The sequence below is a fragment of the Leopardus geoffroyi genome, chromosome C3 (genome assembly GCF_018350155.1).
Source record: "Leopardus geoffroyi isolate Oge1 chromosome C3, O.geoffroyi_Oge1_pat1.0, whole genome shotgun sequence".
Classification (NCBI taxonomy): Eukaryota; Metazoa; Chordata; class Mammalia; order Carnivora; family Felidae; genus Leopardus; species Leopardus geoffroyi.
The window spans coordinates 144926814-144946574 of record NC_059338.1 but is presented as its reverse complement, the minus strand read 5'-3'; the positions used below and the strand labels follow the sequence as shown (position 1 = coordinate 144946574).

At 42.1% G+C, this 19761-nt stretch overlaps 2 long non-coding RNA genes across 2 annotated transcripts in view; both read left to right on the top strand.

The window, feature by feature from the left end:
• The window catches only part of LOC123586229, a 187177-nt gene that overhangs the window by 122171 nt on the left and 45245 nt on the right, over positions 1 to 19761 (top strand). The window lies entirely within an intron of this gene.
• On the top strand, positions 9864 to 11167 carry LOC123586228. The gene is made up of 2 exons (XR_006706693.1): positions 9864 to 10056; positions 10913 to 11167. It is a non-coding gene; the product is annotated as an uncharacterized LOC123586228 (long non-coding RNA).

Sequence of the window (19761 nt, the reverse complement as noted above, 5' to 3'; positions counted from 1 at the left end):
TTTGTGGAGCCTCTTTTTAAACGAGATAGTGTTATGGGTTGCTATCTACATACAATCCATCACCAAGTTACCCCAATTTTCCATCTAAATATTTCTTTAACCCCACACCTACTTCCTCCTTCCTGCCACTACCATAATTTCTCCTTCAAACAGTTGCAATGGCCTTCTCATCCATCTTCCTTTTTCCCATTATGATCTTCCCCAATTTATCCCCAATAAGTTCCCCAACTTATTGTCTAACACAGAAATGTGGCTAACATCATTCAGCTGTTGCTCAACCGGTCACTCATAGAGTAATTTTTTAAAAACTTTAAGTTTGGAAACTTAATGGATTCTGTGAAGGAGTCTCTCTGGGGATAGGGAAAAATCAGGGTGTGAGGGTGGCAAGTAGGGGCCGCTGATTCTCCACGTGTCCATGATATTGGGCCCTTTTCCCTTTTTAAGTTGAAAAACCCTCTTTTTGTTTGTTTGTTTGTTTGTTTGTTTGTTTTGTGACTTCATTCTAAGATTTCACTAATAGAAATAGTTACAAGGGTTAGAACAGTTTGAAAACCCTCAGTGGCCCAGATCCTCCCTGCATCCTGGCCACTCTCTGACTTGTTCACCCACTGTCCACTGGTAACACTCATGGAATAGGTAATGATTCCCTATGTATTCTGTGTTGTTTGGTGCCTCTTTGTTCATGCTGTTCCCTAGCTCTCTGCTCTTCCCTCCACTTCTCAATCTTTATGGAATTGTCAGCTCAAGGGCATCCCTTCCAGGGAGGCTTACCAACAGTCTTAGGCTGTGTAAATATATTGGTGTTTGATTCTTCGGTTCTGCCTGGCAGCATGTTTTGTAATTTTTGATTAGATGCTGGACATTATGTATCAAAATTTTTACATGTTCTAAAATGTGTTTTATTCCTTCTATAATGGGTACTTTTGGTTTTAGAATATAGATAGAAAAAGAGCACATTACTCAGTTTTAGATTTGTTAGGGCTGGTCTGTTTCTGCTTTCTGTGATTTCAACTGAGAGCCTTGACGTGCTCTATCTTAACAGACTTTAAACTGTACCTCTGTCTTCCCAGCACCTTGCAGCTGGTAAAATATCTGCTGAATACTTTATTGTCTCGATTTTTATCTTCTGTAGGGTTTCCTGAAAATTTAAACTGAACAGTTTAGGAGTTGGCTAAAACCTTTATAGAGGATAGCACAAAGATATGCGGGCTCATTTTCCTGGGGACCCCTCCTTTCCTTGATTTAGCCCATCAAGATTCAGCTCCTTTGACAGCCCTGGATCCAGCCTCTCTCTCCTGAGTCTAGTAGGACTGCAAATTCCTGCTGGCATTCTTCCCCTACACTGTGAATGAACAAGTACCTTCAAGGATGAATAGAACTCACTTCATCATGTTTACCTTGTCTCAGGGACCATTGGGTTTTGAGTCCTGCTGCCTTGGTTGCTCTCAATGTTTTTCAGTAGCAATCATAATTTTATATATTCCGCATAGTTTTTATAATTGTTTTCGGTAGGAAAGCTACGTAGTACAGGCTACTTCATCATGATCAGAGCAAGAAGTGTGTGTGTGTAGTGCTGCCATGCATATCACTTAATATATTAATTCATATCAGTTGATATATACTGCACATATCACATCACCCCTGGCTATAGGCATAAGACATGCCATTGGAGTGTATATACAAAAACGTGAGAGAAAAATAAGAATAGTTATTAGAATTAGAAGTCAGTGAGTTCAAAGCTTTTAAAAAACTTTACCTAACACAAAACAGGACTGGCCTCGATGCCAATGTCAGAACTGAGCCAATAGGTAGAAGAGAACCCCTACCCCAAATATTTGAACTGGTGCCAGATTAATACACATTGTCACTTCTTCAAGGTGGTACAGATTCTAATTTGTTTAGCACATTTTTGTAGTTTATTTGGCCCATATTTTCTTTATTTTATTTTTGACAATGAATGCCCTTTAAGCTTTCAATTTCCTCTTTACATCGCGGAAAATGAGTTTCATGTGCCATTTTGGCAAAACTTCAAATGCTGAGGAAAATAAAAGTAACTTATGTTTCTTAGCTCTTCACTTTATAAATCTTCACTATACATCATTCAGGTATATTATATTATCCTGACAGCATTATGTCTTTATAAAATCAAGTTGATTTTCATCCAGAATCTTCTATTACATATTAAAACTCTAGTTTACTTCCCATGAAATTCTTCAGAATTTACTAAACCTGTTGAGCTTGATCATATTGGTGGTTAAGAAACAAGGAAAGATACCAAGAAGGTCCATCAAATCTCAAACCATGAACCCAAGGCCCTAGACATATTTCCATTATGGAAATTAATTATTAATAAAACATACATCCCCCCAAAAATAAAAAAACAAAGAGAAAGACACATTACACTAATATCTTGCATGATATTTTTCTGAGGTGCAGTTGTTCAACTTCTCACTGAAGTGACAAAAATTCCCTGCCATTGTCCAAGATAAAGAGGACATCATTTAATTAGTGAATTAGTGTATGTGTTCCTCTTTTCAATAATGTTCCTGCTGTGTCTTGCAAATAAGATCATAATCTGAGTCAGACTTGTTATTTGTTTTTGGTGTTTTCCTAAAAAAAAAACAAACAAACAAAGGATGGAGAAGGGTAGGGGTTCAGATAATGATACAAAGGTTAGAAAGCAAGAGTTGAACGGCCATGAATTTTTCTGATAATTACCCAACATACAATAGAAACTGCAAAATTAAACAGCTTTACCCATAGGAGGGGAAACTATGAAGTTTTAAAGATATTTTATGTGTAACTGACAGAAACTTCCAGGAAGAGAACATCATTGGCGTGACCAAATTATGTTCTTTATAATTGAAGTGAAAAGTTATTTAACAAAAAAGGGTAAGCAACTTTATATTCTCATTTCTTGGATGCTCTGGTCTCTTGCACAAAGCCCAAAGATACATTAGAGTAGAAGTCTTTTTCTTTCTTTCTTTCTTTCTTTCTTTCTTTCTTTCTTTCTTTCTTTCTTTTTTTTTAAATAAACTTAAAAATGTATTCTGTCAGCAGTAGACAGTGCCCATTTAAAGACAGAGAGAGAGAGAGAGAACTGGGAAAAATTAGATTATGGTAATTACTTATTGTTTATTTGCTTACATATTGCTTGTGCCTTTCTAAAATTGTCACTGTGTCCTGCTCTTTGCCATTTCAGCCTTCCTCTGAGTCCCCTCCCAGACACATTTCGTGGCTGTGGAGATAATGAGTATCTTCTTTTCCCACCTGGTTTCCTAGCAAAATGAACCTATTCTCCACCCGTAAATGGTTTCTTGCCCATCTTTCCAAACTGCATAGAATAGGAAAACTCACCTAAGCCCTAGTGACTCTGGTTTGTCTTGAGTGTTCTTTCAATTAGGCAGTTTGCTCTTTTCAAAAAAAGATACTGTGAAAAATGTGTTTGGCATCACATTTGCCATAATTTCCAAACGAAGTGACAAAATTTAAAAATGTGTCATTGTCCTATCGAAGGAACTAGGATATGGAACAAGAGAATGTACTAAAAACATCAGCAGGACAGAGCATCGAGCATTCTAGAGCATCCAACCCAGGACTTGAGCACGTAAGACCCCAACAGTCATGGGTGCGAGGGGACGGAAGTCTGAGTAAGCACAGTCTGTGATGCCAGGGGGTGATGTGGTGCCACGGCAATGCCAGGGCCACTGAGGACTGTCAAACGGGCTGCAGGGCCAAGGTCAGACTCACCTGAGGTCACGGAGCTGGCGAGTACACGTTCCTGCCCACTTAGGTTTCTGTTTCCGGGGGGTGCAGGGGCAAGGCTTGAGCATCGCGTCCGAAGAATCTGAATTTGAACCTCGGGGTCATAACTTTCCATCTTTATGATCTGGGCAAGTTATGTAAACTCCCTGAGCTTCACTTGTCTGTAAGAATAAAGATAATATTACCTCTTCTCCATATTTCTGTGAAGTCGAAGTAGAATTCTATAACTAATTTGTGCATGAATAAATACGTAAATGGATAGATCCAGAAAACAAAGGTCTTTGTACATTGTCTATGAGACATAATAGTAGCTAGCTAGCACTCTGGAAATTTTGCTAGCTACCTTACAAGATAATCTCGTTGACTCTTCATAACTGACCTCAGGAGGCATCTCTGTTATTCGTCGCGTTTTAACAGATAAGGCCTGCATTGCCCCGATGAGAAGGCAGAGACACTGAGACATAACGTAGCTCATTCACACAGCTTCCACGTGGTAGAGGCCGAATTGGAATCCCATGCCACGTGGGTCCCACAAGGCCGCACCGCCTCCCTTCCCCGGGGGTCTGGTCCAGACTGATGCGGTGGCCTGACGGGGCTGTGGCTCTCAGGTGCTACATAGCCAAAGGTGAGTCAGGTAGACTAGCTGAAGCTTAGTGAATTCACCTGCAGAAAGTAGAACGTGGTAACATCTATCTCATGAGATGCCGAGAGTCCGTTGCAATCAGGGGCATAAAATGCTTAACAAGGCGCCTTATTGTTTCCTGCTCAATAAAAGTTAGATTAGTGAGAGCGTCCATAATAGGCATTCAGTAAAAGGCTGTGATCATTATTGCTGTTATTATACTACACCTTAAGAGATACTCTTAAGAGTCTTTAAGAGATACTCCTCCAGGTTGCCCTACACCATTCTAAAAAGTTTGGGGAAAAAAGGGAAATTTTGAAAAACTGGATACAATCAAGCATGGCACACAAGTACACAGTTTCTAATACGAGTTTTAAGTAGTGAGGGTGTTTGTGCAAGTGGTGATATAAGATGAGAATTTGCAGGAAAAATTAGCATATATATGTCTTGACTTCTAACTTTATCCAAAATGATTTTTTGTTATGTTTACTTATTTTTGAGAGAGAGATGGAGCATGAGTAGGGGAGGGGAAGAGAGAGAGGGAGGCACAGAATCCAAAGCAGGCTCCAGGCTCCGAGCTGTGGGCACAGAGTCCGACATGGGGCTTGAACTCACAGACTGCAAGATCATGACCTGAGCCGAAGTCGGACGCCTAACCAACTGAGCCCCTTATCCAGAATGATTTTAAGATACTTCATGTTAATATGTAAGCAATACACAATATGTGTATATGTTTATTGTGAAATAGCCGAACAATATAGAAATATCTGGAATCACAGGTGACCATCTTCCTTAAGCCCGCCTTCCTTCCAGTCCCTTCCCTGAGATAAGCACTATTCATCATAGAGTATATGATTAGGTGTAATTTGGGAACACTGTTCTTTACAGCCGTAAAAAAGAATTTGCAAGATAACTTTAAAAATGATTACTCAAGTGTAGCTAGCTAATTTTTCCAGACACCATGACATTCAGCTTCCGAGTGAGTGAAAGAAACGCTGTTAGAGATTTCATTTTTCTCAAGGATGTACCAAAAAAGGTTACATGAGAGTTTCTCATTAAAATAATTCCCGAGCTTTCAAGAAGGCCTCTCTACAATTCAGACTTAATCAGGATTATTTCAAACGAACCCCCCTTCAGAGTTGCTCAAGTGAGGACCAGAGCGAAATGTCAAGATAAAATCAATGACAATCAAGGCCGGAACCTCGCTTTCAGTTTGCTGGAGTCACGCTGGTCTCCCTAACGCTGCGGAGAGAATCTACTTCATAAAGTCGGTAGGGGTTATACCCAGAGAGCAAAGGGCAGAGTATACTTGGTGGGTGGACTAGAAACGAGAAGACAGGCAGCTGGCAGGGAGGAATTTTCCACCCCACTCCCCTTTTTCTTCTTCTCTAGTGACAAGAGAGCCTATAATACAGAATATAGACTTTGTTGGCAAATTAGGCGCTGGAGTTATGCTCTAAGAAGCAAGCCCTGTTAGCGGGAGAAAGGCTTGTTGTTATTTTAGATCTGCAACCCTGAGGACAGTAAAAGATCTGCTAAGAACGGATGATGACCCTTTCTTCATGGATCCAGCACCAAAACCAACATGACACGAGAACATTCAGATCCCTACCAGGCTGGAGCTGAGATGCTCAAGGGGAGAGCCAAGAAACAGACGAGACTGAACTAAACGAAGGTGCTGGAGAAGGAGAAGAAAGGTGAGGAGAGGAGGGAGAACCCAAGTAAAGACAGGAATCCTGAGACAAGGAAAGAAACCTGTGCTCCATCACCTGGACTTGGAGTCTCTGGGCAGGGAGTCGGTTTTCTCTCACGCCTAGACCTGGCCTGTGTGCCTTCGCAGATGCTGCAGGGTATTAGTGAAGAGCTGAATGGATACAATCACGCTACAAGCAGACAATGCATGCTGCAGTGTGACCTCTGAACTGATAAAGAAGGAACATGCAGCGCTGTCCATGGTAAAATAATAATGTAGTAGTTCTCAACGGGAAAGAGTGGTAGAAAAGTTTGGAAGTATTAAAAAAGCAGGCAGGGGGGGCGCCTGGGTGGCGCAGTCGGTTAAGCGTCCGACTTCAGCCGGGTCACGATCTCGCGGTCCGTGAGTTCGAGCCCCGCGTCGGGCTCTGGGCTGATGGCTCAGAGCCTGGAGCCTGTTTCCGATTCTGTGTCTCCCTCTCTCTCTGCCCCTCCCCCGTTCATGCTCTGTCTCTCTCTGTCCCAAAAATAAATAAACGTTGAAAAAAAAAAATTAAAAAAAAAAAAAAGCAGGCAGGGGCGCCTGGTTGGCTCAGTCGGTTAAGCGCCCGACTCTTGGTTTCAGCTCAGGTCATGATCTCACAGCTTTGTGGGTTCAAGCCCCACGTCGGGCTCAGTGCTGGCAGCACGGAGCCTGCTTGGAATTCTCTCTCTCCCTCTCTAGCTGCCCTTCCCCCACTCGTGCTGTCTCTCTCTCAAAAATAGATAAATAAACTTTAAAAAAAAAGCAGGCAAATCGACAATCATTTGGACAAATCGTAGCTCTTTGGTGATGGTTTATATTGAACAAGGTACTTGATACAAAAAAATAAATAAACTGTTTAAGATACAGAACCCACGGCACAAATAAAAGGCTAATGTATTGTTTTTATAGTCAGTATCAGATAAATATAAACCACGTCATAGTGTGGACATAAATTTTGTCTCTTTCCTCCCAGGGATAAGGTTGGGGCATTTGTCGAGACACAGTATGTGCAGAAAAGTATCATGATAGCAGGTTTACTCTGGAAAACAGTACGATCCAGCAATTACACTCCTAAGTATTTACCCAAAGGATACAAAAACACTAATTTGAAGAGATACATGCACCCCCATGTTTACAGCAATATTATCAACAGTAGCCAAATTATGGAAAGAGCGAAATTGTCCAACAACGGATGAATGGATAAAGAAGTATGATCTATATATACGTATATGTATATGTGTATAGGTATATACATATATATACAAATACCTATGTATATACATGTATATATATACATGTATATGATGGAATATTAGTCAGCCATAAAAAAGAATGCCACCTTGCCATTTGCAATGACGTAGACAGACTAGAGCATATAATGCTAAGTGAACTAAGTCAGAGAAAGACAAATACATGATTTCACTCATATGTGGAATTTAAGACACACAAAACAAATGCGCATGGGGGGAAAAAAGAGGCAAACAAGAAACAGACTCTTAACTATAGAGAACGAACTGATGGTTACCAGAGGGGAGGTGGGTCAGAGGAATGGGTGAAATAGGTGATGGGCATTAAGGAGGGCCCATCCTTGTTGCGATGAGCACTGGGTGTTGTATGTAAGTGATGAATCACTATATCATACACCTGACGTGAATATTACACGGTATGTTAACTGGAATTTAAATAAAAACTTGGAGGAAAAAAACAACAACAACAGAAAGCAAGCCTGAGGGTGTCCTTTGAAAGTCCTGCTGACAAGCCTGACCCCTGGCTCCCATCTGGAATTTGGCCAGAGTGTTCCCACCATTCCCAAATGATATAGGAGTGGGTGGCTCGGTGTGCCTAAACTGTTTCTATAAACAATGCGGTTATGCGGAAACACTCTATTCCTTGTGGGAGTCTAGAATTCGGGTCTATTCTAGGCACGGCGTACCTGTGAGACCAGCCCCCAATCAAAACCCTGGGCCTGACTCTCTAATGAGTTTCCCGGGTTGGCAACATTTCACGCCAGCTGTCACATCTCATTTCTGATTGAATGCAGCCTCTGGGACTTGCTGGGAGAGGGATCTGGAAGCTGACACCTGTTTCGCCCTGACTTGGCTCCGTGCGCTTTTCTCTTTGACGGTTTTGCCTTTGTTTTCATCCGCTGTAATCAATCTTCGTCATGAGCACAACTCTAAACTGGGTTCCACGGCGGCCCCTCCTGGATAAGCAGATCTGGGAGTGGTCCCGGAGATGGGCTGAAGTTGTACATTAGAGGAAGAGGTTGTACATTAGATGAAGAGATCTCCGCGTTGCCTATAACAGAACATTTCGTGTTACAGACAGGCACCCTCATCCACCCCCCTTCTCAGAAAGCTTTTCTCCACTTGTAATGGACCCTGCCAGGGGTGCGCCCACGGGGGCGTTTGGACAGCTGGCCCTGCCACTCTGGACCCGATGCTGCTGCTGTTGCTGGTTGGATTGAGGGTGGACACCCGACCCAAGCTGGGTCCGTCGTATTTCCTTGTCCCAATCTGAATGGGAGCACTGAGAGCCTGGCTCAGATACTGAAAGAGACCAGAGGATCCTAAGGGCCATTTTCTTTTTCTTTAATGGTTATTTATTTTTGCGAGACACAGAGAGAGAAGGAGAGAGAGAGACAGAGAGAGAGAGAGAGAGAGAGAGAGAGTGGGGGAGGGGAAGAGAGATTGGGAGACACAGAATCTGAAGCAGGCTCCAGGCTCTGAGCTGCTAGCACAGATCCTGACATGGTGCTCGAACTCATGGACCTCGAGATCATGACCTGAGCCGAAGTCTGATGCCCAACTGACTGAGCCAGCCAGGCGCCCCAGGGCCATTTTCTTTCTGCCTGCCTTTGTCCTGGTTAACTACCTGGCTCGGTTTAAATTATCTTCCTTAGGAGGGTCTTCTGTGGACCCACTTTCCAGAGCTATCCCACCTTGTTTTTGTGCTACTTTCGTATTTCTCACAGATCACTGAACTTTCCTGAGCAAAATCTCCCTCTTCTGCCGCCTGGAAGGCAGAGAGGGACCTGACCGGGCTGTTTGCCCTTGTACTTCAAGATCAAGCACTTATCAGGCTCACACAGGGCTAAATAAATATTTGTGGAATAGATGGCTGAATAATGCCTGTGGACCCATCCTGGGTGAAACTCTGACAGGAGCTCTTTTGCTACAACTAAAAATCCCAAGACTGGAGTCACCTCTACAGTCAATTTCCTATGCGTTTTGGTGTACGGGAATTATTTTTAAAGGTAAAACTGAAAGGGTAAAAAAATATAGACATATTTTTTTCAGAATAAAAAGGAGGTCCCCAAAGCTTATACTGTGGGTGTGAAATATTTTCACTGACATTCTAGGTCAGCTCAACTTTATGAAGTATAGCTAATGATTTTTGGAAAATGTGAAAAAAAAAACAAAACATCGTATTAGAGAATGTATAGGTCTAAGATTTAAAGAGAGAGTTAGCCTTTAGTAGATTTCAGTTCAAAAACACGATTATCCGTGGTTTCTTTTACATGCCTTGAACTATTTTGCAGTGATGCGGCTGTTGTGTCCAGTGAGCCAGGTTCCATCCTGAAATTATCATAAAAATGTGTCTAAAGATTTTATTTCTAAATATGAGTGCCGTGTGGAGTCAGGGGCATCTCTGGAATTAGGAGACCAGGAAATGCAGGAGCAGCGCACGAACACCAGGGCCGCATCCATTCTCAAGAAACGACATGCTTTTGATCACATGGGAATCTGGAACCCAGGCTTCTAACCGCATCAGTGGGAAGAGCCGGCCAATTATATTACGTGACAATTTCATTGTAACTTTTGGCCTGTAGTTCGGCTCTTACCCCTGTCAGATTATTTTAGTTCCCTTTTGCAGTTTTATTTCTTCACCCAACAACAATTCTTGGGTGTCTATTACGCGCAGGCGCTGTCTGGGCCCTGAGGATACAGCAGTAAGCAAGACAGACCCTTCTGGGGTATCCAGAGTCTCCCCTTCTAGTGGAAAAGGCGGGAACGGGAACATCACAAAACAGGGCGAATTTATAAAGAAAGTAAAATGATGTGAGGTGAAAAAAGTATGACTGCTAAGACCAGGGTTGACAATACACTTCATCCTATGTGTAAAGAATTACAGGAAAGGAGCCAATATCCATCTCAGCGTCACTGTGTATATCTCTTAATATGATATTTCTAAGATGGTTTCATGGCCCTTCCAGTAACAGAACAGCCAATTATACTTCAACCATAGGCAAAATTAAGTTAACTCATGCTATGATTGTTCATCTTCTTAAGCAGTTGCTTAAATATTAATTGATGATGAAGGATCATAATGCCGAACCATGTTGCCAGACTTCAGGGAGAACAGCCAGTAACTTAATAGCAATTTACCATCTAATATAATTACATTTGATTTTCTATTCTAGAACTCTAGCCAAACCTTGCCTTCCTTTGCCACATTTAATGATTTGTGTCTGTGAAACCCTGTTTATCATTTGGGGAGCTTCCTGGGTTATTATTTCATTAAATTTATTGACATAACCTCCCCCCCCCATAATGAATACAATCAGTTATAATTATGTAGGACTTTTTTTTTTTCTTATAGAATTTCCAAGTTTTAGCTTGCCTTAAATTATACAATCGGCATGTCACCAATAATGCACAATGCCTGGTTTCCTCTGAAATGAGATTTTCGTGAAAATGGGAACAGGTTGTCTTAATTTATTTTCTCTGTTAGAGTTTTTTTTTTTTTTTTTTTTTCAAAATTGGCTTCCCAGACTTAACAATTCTTATTTTTGTTTACTACGCAAGGAGGGTAAGGTCGGGGATTGGAAGGGATCCTGCATCAACGTGTCCTTGACTTTGTGGCAGCAGACTTCCTTCCCAGTTTCCGAATTATGTTTGTCAGCCATCTTGTTTCACCTGCCTGGTACCTCGCGTCAACACCATTTTCTACTCAAATCTGCACTGCCCTTCCAGGGTCTCCGCGAACTTGGAAACCCATGTTTCAGAAGCTCCTTGTGGGGCATCCTTCTGGGTGGAAACCTTGGAGCTAGCTTCACTTTCCCCTCTTTTGCTCTTTATTCAGCGGCCACAGTCTCATTTCCTCCCCGGCTTTTCTAAGCTGCATTTTCCCCCTCGGTTCCAAGTTTCAAGGCCCCGGTTGGCTTCCCTTCCCCCTAACCCCTCCTCGCAGTCTCCCAGCAGTTCATGTGGTGCTTCCTAGTCCCTCCCGTCAGTGTCTCCCCTTAATGGCAGCCTGTCGTGGGCTAGAAGGGCTGAGGGGTGGAACGTGGTGGAAGGAGCTCAGACTGTTACCTTTCCTTGCAGTTGTTTTGAGAATTTAGACATGGCAGGACTTTAAACTGTGATGACTCATAGACATTCTCTTCATATGCCAATGAGTAAGTATGCGGGTCATCTATCAGTCCTTAGCATCTTCCTCATTCTCTAGGATGCAAAGTTCCAGTGAAAACGAAGTCACCCACTGCGCGTGAGCACACAAAGGTCTTGCTAAAACGATCATGCTGAAATCACTGGGGACAATTAAAAGAAATTAAGAGCTCTTGAGGAGACTGCAGAACAATGCTATGCGATTCTTGAATCAAACTCCATATTCTCGTGGAAATCCCTTCGACGTCTTTTGAATAACAATGGTGCTTTCAAAGTTAGAAGGAAATATGCCTGTAATTGTTTCTCAAACATTAAGGGCTGATTATGGTGTCTGTGGAGTTTTGGGGCCCGTTTTCCAACCTGCTTTTGTCCATGTTACTATTGGTACACAAGTCACAAAAAGACAAAACAGGGACATGGATGTGTAACTGAAAGAATTAATGGAGATATGTATGGAAATACATGGATAACTCAATATTTGGAATCATCCGCCATTTCAGTGACTCGTTTTTTTTTAGCAAGCTCCATTACTGCTGATTATTAAGCATTGGTTCAAATAATAAGTGATGGAATAGCACCAGAGCAATCAAGTAGTCCCTCTTGACTCACAGTATGGTTCTGTGTAACTAATTTTCCAATCACTGTTTTCCTGTCACCTTGAGAAGAAAATTTATCCCTCTCATGTGTGCCCTTTTTTATGGATTGAAGTATCTAGAAGATATTAAAATGGAACTTGGGCAAGCCAAAAGTCTCCAGACTTTTCAGAAGTGTCAACATAAGAGACGAAAGTTGAACAGGTGCAAACATAGAGTTTTCTCCCTTTTTCAACAACAACAGAGGGAAATCTCAGTTGGGAGCAGTTAAACAGCGCCAGAAGGGATGAGAGAATTTCCCTTTATAATAACCACCACTACTTGCTTGGTGAGCCCAGCCGTCCCCCTTCTGTGTGAAGGACATGTATTTATAACTTTTGCCACTGAAGTTGGAGCTAGCCACATGGAGTGGTTAGGATAGGCTGAACCAAGGCTCGAGGCAAGAGGCAGGCATCACTCTTGCTGGACAGTCAATGAGCAAGGCACAGGCACCCGTAGACCGTATATCCTGTCCAGACGGCTTTGAAGCGTGTTCCTAACAGAGCTTCTCAGTGTAGGCAACATGCGGAACCCACTGAAATTGGTATCGTTACAGACTGAATGTCATGTCCCCCCACCCCACCCCCGCCCCGCACATTCATGTGTTGAAGCTCTCACTCCCTTTGTGACCATATCTGGAGGTGGGGCCTAAAGGAAATAAGTAAGGTTAAATGAGGTCATAAGAATGAGATGCTATATTTAGTCTGCCCAGGCTGCTACAGCAAAATTCCATGACTGGGTGATGCGTGCGACAGAAATTTCTCTCTTACAGTTTTGGAGTCTGAAAAGTCCACGATCAAGGTGTCAGCTGCTACGGTTTCTGGTGAAGCTCTCTTCCTGGCTTACAGACAGCCACCTTCTCTGTGTCCTCATATGGCAGAGAGAGAGAGAGAGCTCTAGGGTCCCACACTGTTCTTCTAAGGGCACCAGGCCAATTGGATTAAGACCTTATCTCCAAATATAGTCCCATTCGGAGTTAGGGCTGCAACATAGGAATTGTGGTGGTGGGGGGGGGGGGGCACAATTCAGTACATAGAAGGACTTGATCCAGGACGATTAGTGTCCTTATAAAATGAGAAATCAGAGAACTTTCTCTCCGCACCCCATTCCACCCCCAGCCTACTTGCACCATGTGAGGACATAGTGAGGAGGTAGCCATCTGTTAGCCAGGAAGAGACTCCTCACCAGGAACTAAATTGTCTGGAACCTTGACCTTAGAATTGTAGCCACAGAACTGTGAGAAAGCAATGTCTCTTGTTGAGGCCCCTCCAGTCTATGGTAGTTTCTTTTGGCAGCCTGAGCTGACTGAACAATATGGATAGATTTTCGATGTTGCCCAACGTCCACGCTGCTCCCAGGTACTAGACATAGATTGTGTCACTTGGGCAGAGCAGGACAGTCTCTTCTACCTGAAGTCCCTTATGGTCCATGAGTCCCTTGTTTTCTCATTTACCTCCCAGCCCCTCCAAACTGGCCAACCCTAATCCTTCTAGAATCATAGGGTTCTGTTATTCTCCTTATGGTCATTTGTTTCTAGCTATATGTTACTCTGTCTCTCTTGATTAACACATACTTCCTTTCTTGAAAATGAGGCTCTCCTTTGTAATTTGAAATATCATATATATATATGTATGTATGTATGTATATATATATGTATATATATATATAGTCTCTGATATGGTTATTGAACTTTTCTGTTTGCATTTCTGCTGTAACAATCCTGTTCCTTCAGAAGCCAATGTGTATCTATAGCTAAAAAGAGAGAGTGTCAAAGATAAGAATCTATTAACAAAAAAACCACCTTAATATATCTCAAGATATTTTCTTCTCCCAATACTAAATGGAAAAAAAAAAAAACCCTCTGCTATGGAAAAGCTTACAGATTAGAGGAAGCAATATGCAATCATGAAAATGACCATGCTGTAGGTAGAAGCGATCAATGCTGGAAAAGAAGTTCAGTTATACTCTGAAATAGGAAATGAATTAGAACAAGGACACTTGGGAAACGTATAGAAAATAACTTTGTTTAACTTAAACCCTGAAGAATGAAGGAGAGTTGAAAAGAGAACATGATAAAATAAGGCATTCTAGGAGAAGAAAACAAATACAAGGAAAAACAAAATAAAAGGAGTAAAAACTATTCTTAAATACTTTAGTAAAAATTTCCTATAAATGGGCTCATTACAAATATGTGTTTGCTTTTATTTAAAGCACGTTTACTTGGAATTCTACTTGGACCTCTTGTACTTAAGATAACTCTGCTACCTAATTTTACCATGGAGGGGAGTCTTTGCCAAGAGTTTTTGTTGAAATCGAGTCTAAAGGCTTTTTGATTCATGCTGGACAGACTCAATCAAGTTGCCTCCAGTAACAGGGGCAGGAAGGTGGTTCACGTAGATTTTCATGGCTTCTTCTTCCCTGTAATTTCAGCTTCCACACCGCCACTTCTCTGGCCCCTGTGTCTCTCATGACCTTTCAGCTCCGACAATCAGTGCTCACTTCAATTTGAAAATTTAATTTGAATTATTGAGAGAGGATATTCGACTGGCTTTGCTTATCATTTTGAACCAGGCGACATCTTGTTTGCCCTCCGTCCTGTGGACTGTTGACACTTGTATCAGAAGTTCATTTCTGGTGCAGTCAACTTGACTGGGGGCCCCATGGCCTTTGTAGGACTGGTTCTTTAGCGGGAGCTGGAAACGATGCTTTACTTGGAATATAGTCTGAAGTGTCATGATTGATGTCTTTGGCACAGGGACAGAAATTCCGAGTAACTAAAAGTGAAACATAAGCTTCCTGACTCTCAGATCTGGCTCAGTTAAGGAGCCAAAGAGTTCCGTGAAAAAAACAAAACAAAACAAAACAAAAACACAACCATAAATATGCTCATTCACATTCAAACACATGTCACCCTAAAATCATGCTCTATTTCAAAGTCAAGCTCTTTTAGGTTTAAATACAGAATCGAAGTTAGGATTGATATCTTGTTAATCGACAACAATGTGCACATCTCAGCAGATACTGAGAGGGAGAGAGAGAGAGAAAGGGAGAGGCTGGGTACCTGTGCTTTTTGCTCAAATCATAATCTTTGTTGTTCTTAAATGTTTCAGAAAAAAAATGCTCGGGCGCCTGGGTGGCTCAGTCAGTTGAGCGTCCGACTTCAGCTCGGGTCATGATCTCACAGTTTGTGAGTTCAAGTCCCACGTCCGGCTCTGTGCTGACAGCTCGGAGCCTGGAGGCTGCTTCGGATTCTGTGTCTCCCTGTCTCTGCCCCTCCCCTGCTCTCTCTCTGTCTCTCTCAAAAATAAATAAAACATTAAAAAATTTGTAAAAAAAAAAAAAAAAAGAAAGACAGAAAGAAAGAAAGAAAGGCTCAAATCGTGTAGAAGTTCCCTTCCTTACGTGATGCATAAGATGAAGTATGAAAAAAATGGAATTGTTCGTGTCCCCATAAAATTCTTCTGTTAAATCCTAACTCCCAATGGAATGGTATTTGGTGGCAGTGGCCTTTGGGAGGGCTCTGTCCTCATGAAGGGATCGATGTCCTTATAAAGGAGACTCCAGAGAACTCCCACACCCCCTCTGCCATGTGAGGGCATAGCCATTTATGAACCAGGAAGCCAGCTCTCAACAGACTCTGAAACTGCTGGCACCTTGGCCTTGGACTTCCCAGCCTCCAGAACTGTGAGAAGTAAACTTCTGTTATTTATAAGCTACTGATCTCTGGTATTGTGTCACAGCTACTCAAATGGACTAACACGAAGTAAGCATATTATATATTAGAGATAAATCATATCAGGGTTTGGCTTATTTTGACTTGGTGATGATTTATCGTCATCTGGAGTTGAAATTTAAGTGGAAGCCTACAGAATAAATATATATAGCAGGCCTTATATTTGGTTTTCATTTTAGGAGAAGCTTCACATTACGGCAGAGCTAGAAGTAAAGTGAAAAGAGAATTGCATTTGGAGTTAGGATATTGAATTCTTGCCCTGACCTCCACCCCTCCGTGCTGGACCCCAACTCCCTCAACTGCATGATGAAGGGTTTGAACCACGTGGCTCTAAGCTCACTTTCAGCCCTCAGAGGGGACAACGTGGGCCGACGGGCTAAAATTGCGGCAGTTCTCGGTACCTTTCTTTGGCCGCTCAGTTCACGCCTGCCTAAGTTGTGAAACAGGGGAAAGCTTAGTTCCCAAAACCTAGGAATTGTTTTGTTGCGTAAAAAACTTAAAAAAAAAAATCATTGCTAACTTGTCCTACACAAAAGCAGCCAAACTTAAAAGCTACATACTGTATTATTCCACTTACGCGCCGTTCTGGGAAAGCCCAGAACATAGTGAAGAAGAAGAAATGGGCAGTTGCTAGTGTGTTAGGGGTTGGGGGATGTTTACAAGTGGGAAGCACAAAGGAATGTTTGGAAGCAAGACAACTTTTCTCTATCTTGCTTACGGTTGATTATGGTGAGAGTACCTGCATTTGTTAGCACTCGCCGACTCATACCCCGATAAGGTAAATTTCACTCACGGACTCATACCCCGGGAAAGTAAATTTCACTGTGTGTAAATTAGAAAATAAAATTTAAAAACTCATCACTGCTAGACATTGCATCATAGAGAAATGCCAGTGTGCTAAAATTATTAATCGCCCACTTTTCCCACCCAGTGCTGTGCCTTCGGGGATAGTACAGCCATTTTTCTTTATCACCAGCCAGATGGTTTCATTTGTAGGGCCCTCCTGTGACCCCCACCCCCCAACACTGACCTATTTTTTAAGACAGAATTTAGAATTCCTGCTGTTCAACATAATGAGGTGGAAACATCCCGCCTCTCAGGGTGAGTGTCCAGCTCACCAATAAGCACGCCTTTAGACTGCCGGCAATGACACAATAACCTTAAGTGCTGTGATCATCCACTTGGGCACAGATTGAATGCTGTGATCATCACCACCCCACGGCGTCTGGTATAATCAACCTGTGACTTCGGTCAACATGTAGTCAGGTCATGCTTCGGCTTCCATCTTGATTCGTCGTGGAATGTTCTGTGGTGAAGTTAAAACAAGTATAATGGGCACCGAGAATGAAGATCTAAGTGGTAAATGGAAAAGGGGGAGGTGAGGAAAATAACATAATTTTTCTCCCCATCCCTTAACGCTGGCATTTAGAGTCCAAACAGTTGACCCCACCTTCTCTCAGGGTTTCCTCATGTATTTTTTTTAATGCAGAATATGCATAAAGTTAACATGCATAAAGTTAACGGTGCTGCAGTTTAGTCTTGAGCTTTAAATTCCATTTCTATAATCTGTCTTCCCATGAGCCCTTCACAGAAGCATTTACTCTGAAGAAAATCACAAGAGTGATTTGATATCTCTTAAGCACATCTTTCCCCAAGTAATTTCTCGTACTAGTCACCAAATTCAAGGTGAATCATCAATTTTGTAATCCTACTGGGACAACTGGGCACTTTTCCTTTTCAAGAAGAAATTGAGAGAGCTTTTAATGCAGCGATTACTTTTTATGGCCAAACAATGTCCTTTTTTTTCCCCTAAAAAATTAACATGTTTAGTAGACAACAAAAATAAATGGCATGATTAGACCCTACCCAAGAAATATAGCCCTTTCTGCAATTGCCATGACAAAAATTTCTCTCCCAAAATGATAGCTTGTGGGTGTTTTTCTTCTTCTGGATGTTGATTTCTCAAAGCAATTTTCTGGACAAAATGAAGTGTAGCGTTGCCCCCAGCCCTTTTGTCAGTTACATTAAGTGAAAATGACAGTGTTTATTAACCCTCTGGCCTCTCTCAGGGCTGTCCTTTCTGAATCAATTGTTGTGATTTACAGAGTTGAGTACCATCCTGATTTTCCCTTTTTTCCCTGATTACTCTTTCAGCACTAGTGAAAGCTTTGCTTGGTGGGAGATGACATTGTCTCAAATACCTACCAAAGCTAAGATCATTCAGAATTAATATCTCAACATATAATCCCAACTTTTCCCCCATGCACCAGAAGTAGGAAATTATAACAATGAAGAAAATGTCAGTTTTTCCCCTCGGTGCCCTGCTTTTACTTACACCATGACAAGCCCTTTATCTACATCCTGGAGAAAATGATTTCCCTTCTACTGACCTTTTAAAATTTTGAAACAACTCATTTTCTAATTAAGTGGGAGGAGGCTTATCAAAGCACAACTTACTCTAGGGTGAATTGGGCTTTTTGTTGTTTGTGTGTTTGTTTTCAAATTATTTTCATCCAGGTGTGTGGGATTCCTTTATAATATGGGATGGAACAAAACATCCATGTTTTGCTTTGCTCTGCTAGAATTGGCTTAAAAGTGTTTCCATGGGGGAAGACAAATGTCAACTCAGGTCCTCTGAGAAACAGACGTGGAGGGAGAATGAAACATACCAGGCATTTATTGGGGAATGTCTTGACACGGAGAGAGAAAAAGGAGTAGGTAAGGGGAGTGATGTGGGTCTAGCATCCACAAAAGGAGAGAAGGAAGTAGGGATGGGTTGGCGAAGCATCGGATGTAGTGTTTCTCTGGGTAGGTCTCGGCCAGGCTGACAAGGATCGCTGTGCAAAGAACACGAGATGGGGGGTCCAGTGGCAGGAGGAAAGACCTAGTTCCAGCGCTCCACCGTGCGCTGGTGTTTGCTAGGATTGGTCAAGGGAACATGGCTTTGGCACGAACACCGCAGTGGATCTGAAGGTGTGACGGCCAGTGACGTACTTTCCAGAAGGTTCTTTTGGAGGCAGATCTGAGTAGCATATTCCCATGGCCATCCCATGTGCCTGGAAAGGTCACATGCTATGGCTATCAACTTGAATTAATTAATAAAGATATTTCAGTAATACTCTTCCATCATTAGTTGAATATGGCCTCCATTTAAAGGCTCTCAGGAACCAACTTAAGGGAAATCATGCTCCAACCTGGCTTACGGCACATCATTTTTGGTTCAAGGATTTAAGGTATGTTTTGATAGAAACTAAGTCTCAAGCTGAGCAGACAGATTCATGAACTCAAAGCACGTTGGCTGAACATGAAATACAAAATCCGTGACATTTATTGAACATACTCTTTATGTTTCAGTGTGGGTGTGCATGTACTTGGTGTTACCTACTATTTGTTTTATTTATGATTTTATTACATCGGGATTTCAGTTCTTGAACACGCAGGCAAATAACCACCATGATTTGGGCTAGTTAGTCCCTCAGAATGGATCAGGAATGAAAAAGTTGAGGTAACGGAGATAAACCAAGGCTGAGTTTTGGGGTGGAGAAGTGGGTTGTGGAAGGGAGGGGGGTCAGGAGAGACTTATTTGCTACAGCTGAGTACAGTGTTATTGAGTCCCCGGCCAGGATCTAATGGCAGGAATTGAGCTACCAAGTCAGAGAAGAAACAGTAGCAAAACCAATCTAATGTGATTCAGAGGTCAAGGAAGCAGGCTATTACTTCTGTTCAGAGACAGATTCCATCTCAGAGTCTCCCCAGTTTGGGGCTGGTGATCCCTTCCTGGAACGTCAGAGGAAAGGAAAGGGTAGAAAGGGGGACGCCAACATATTCCATAACTGAGCAGAGCTATCCCCTAGGCTGGGGCCAGAAAAAAAGAAAAAGAAAAAAGGAAAAAAAGAGTATGT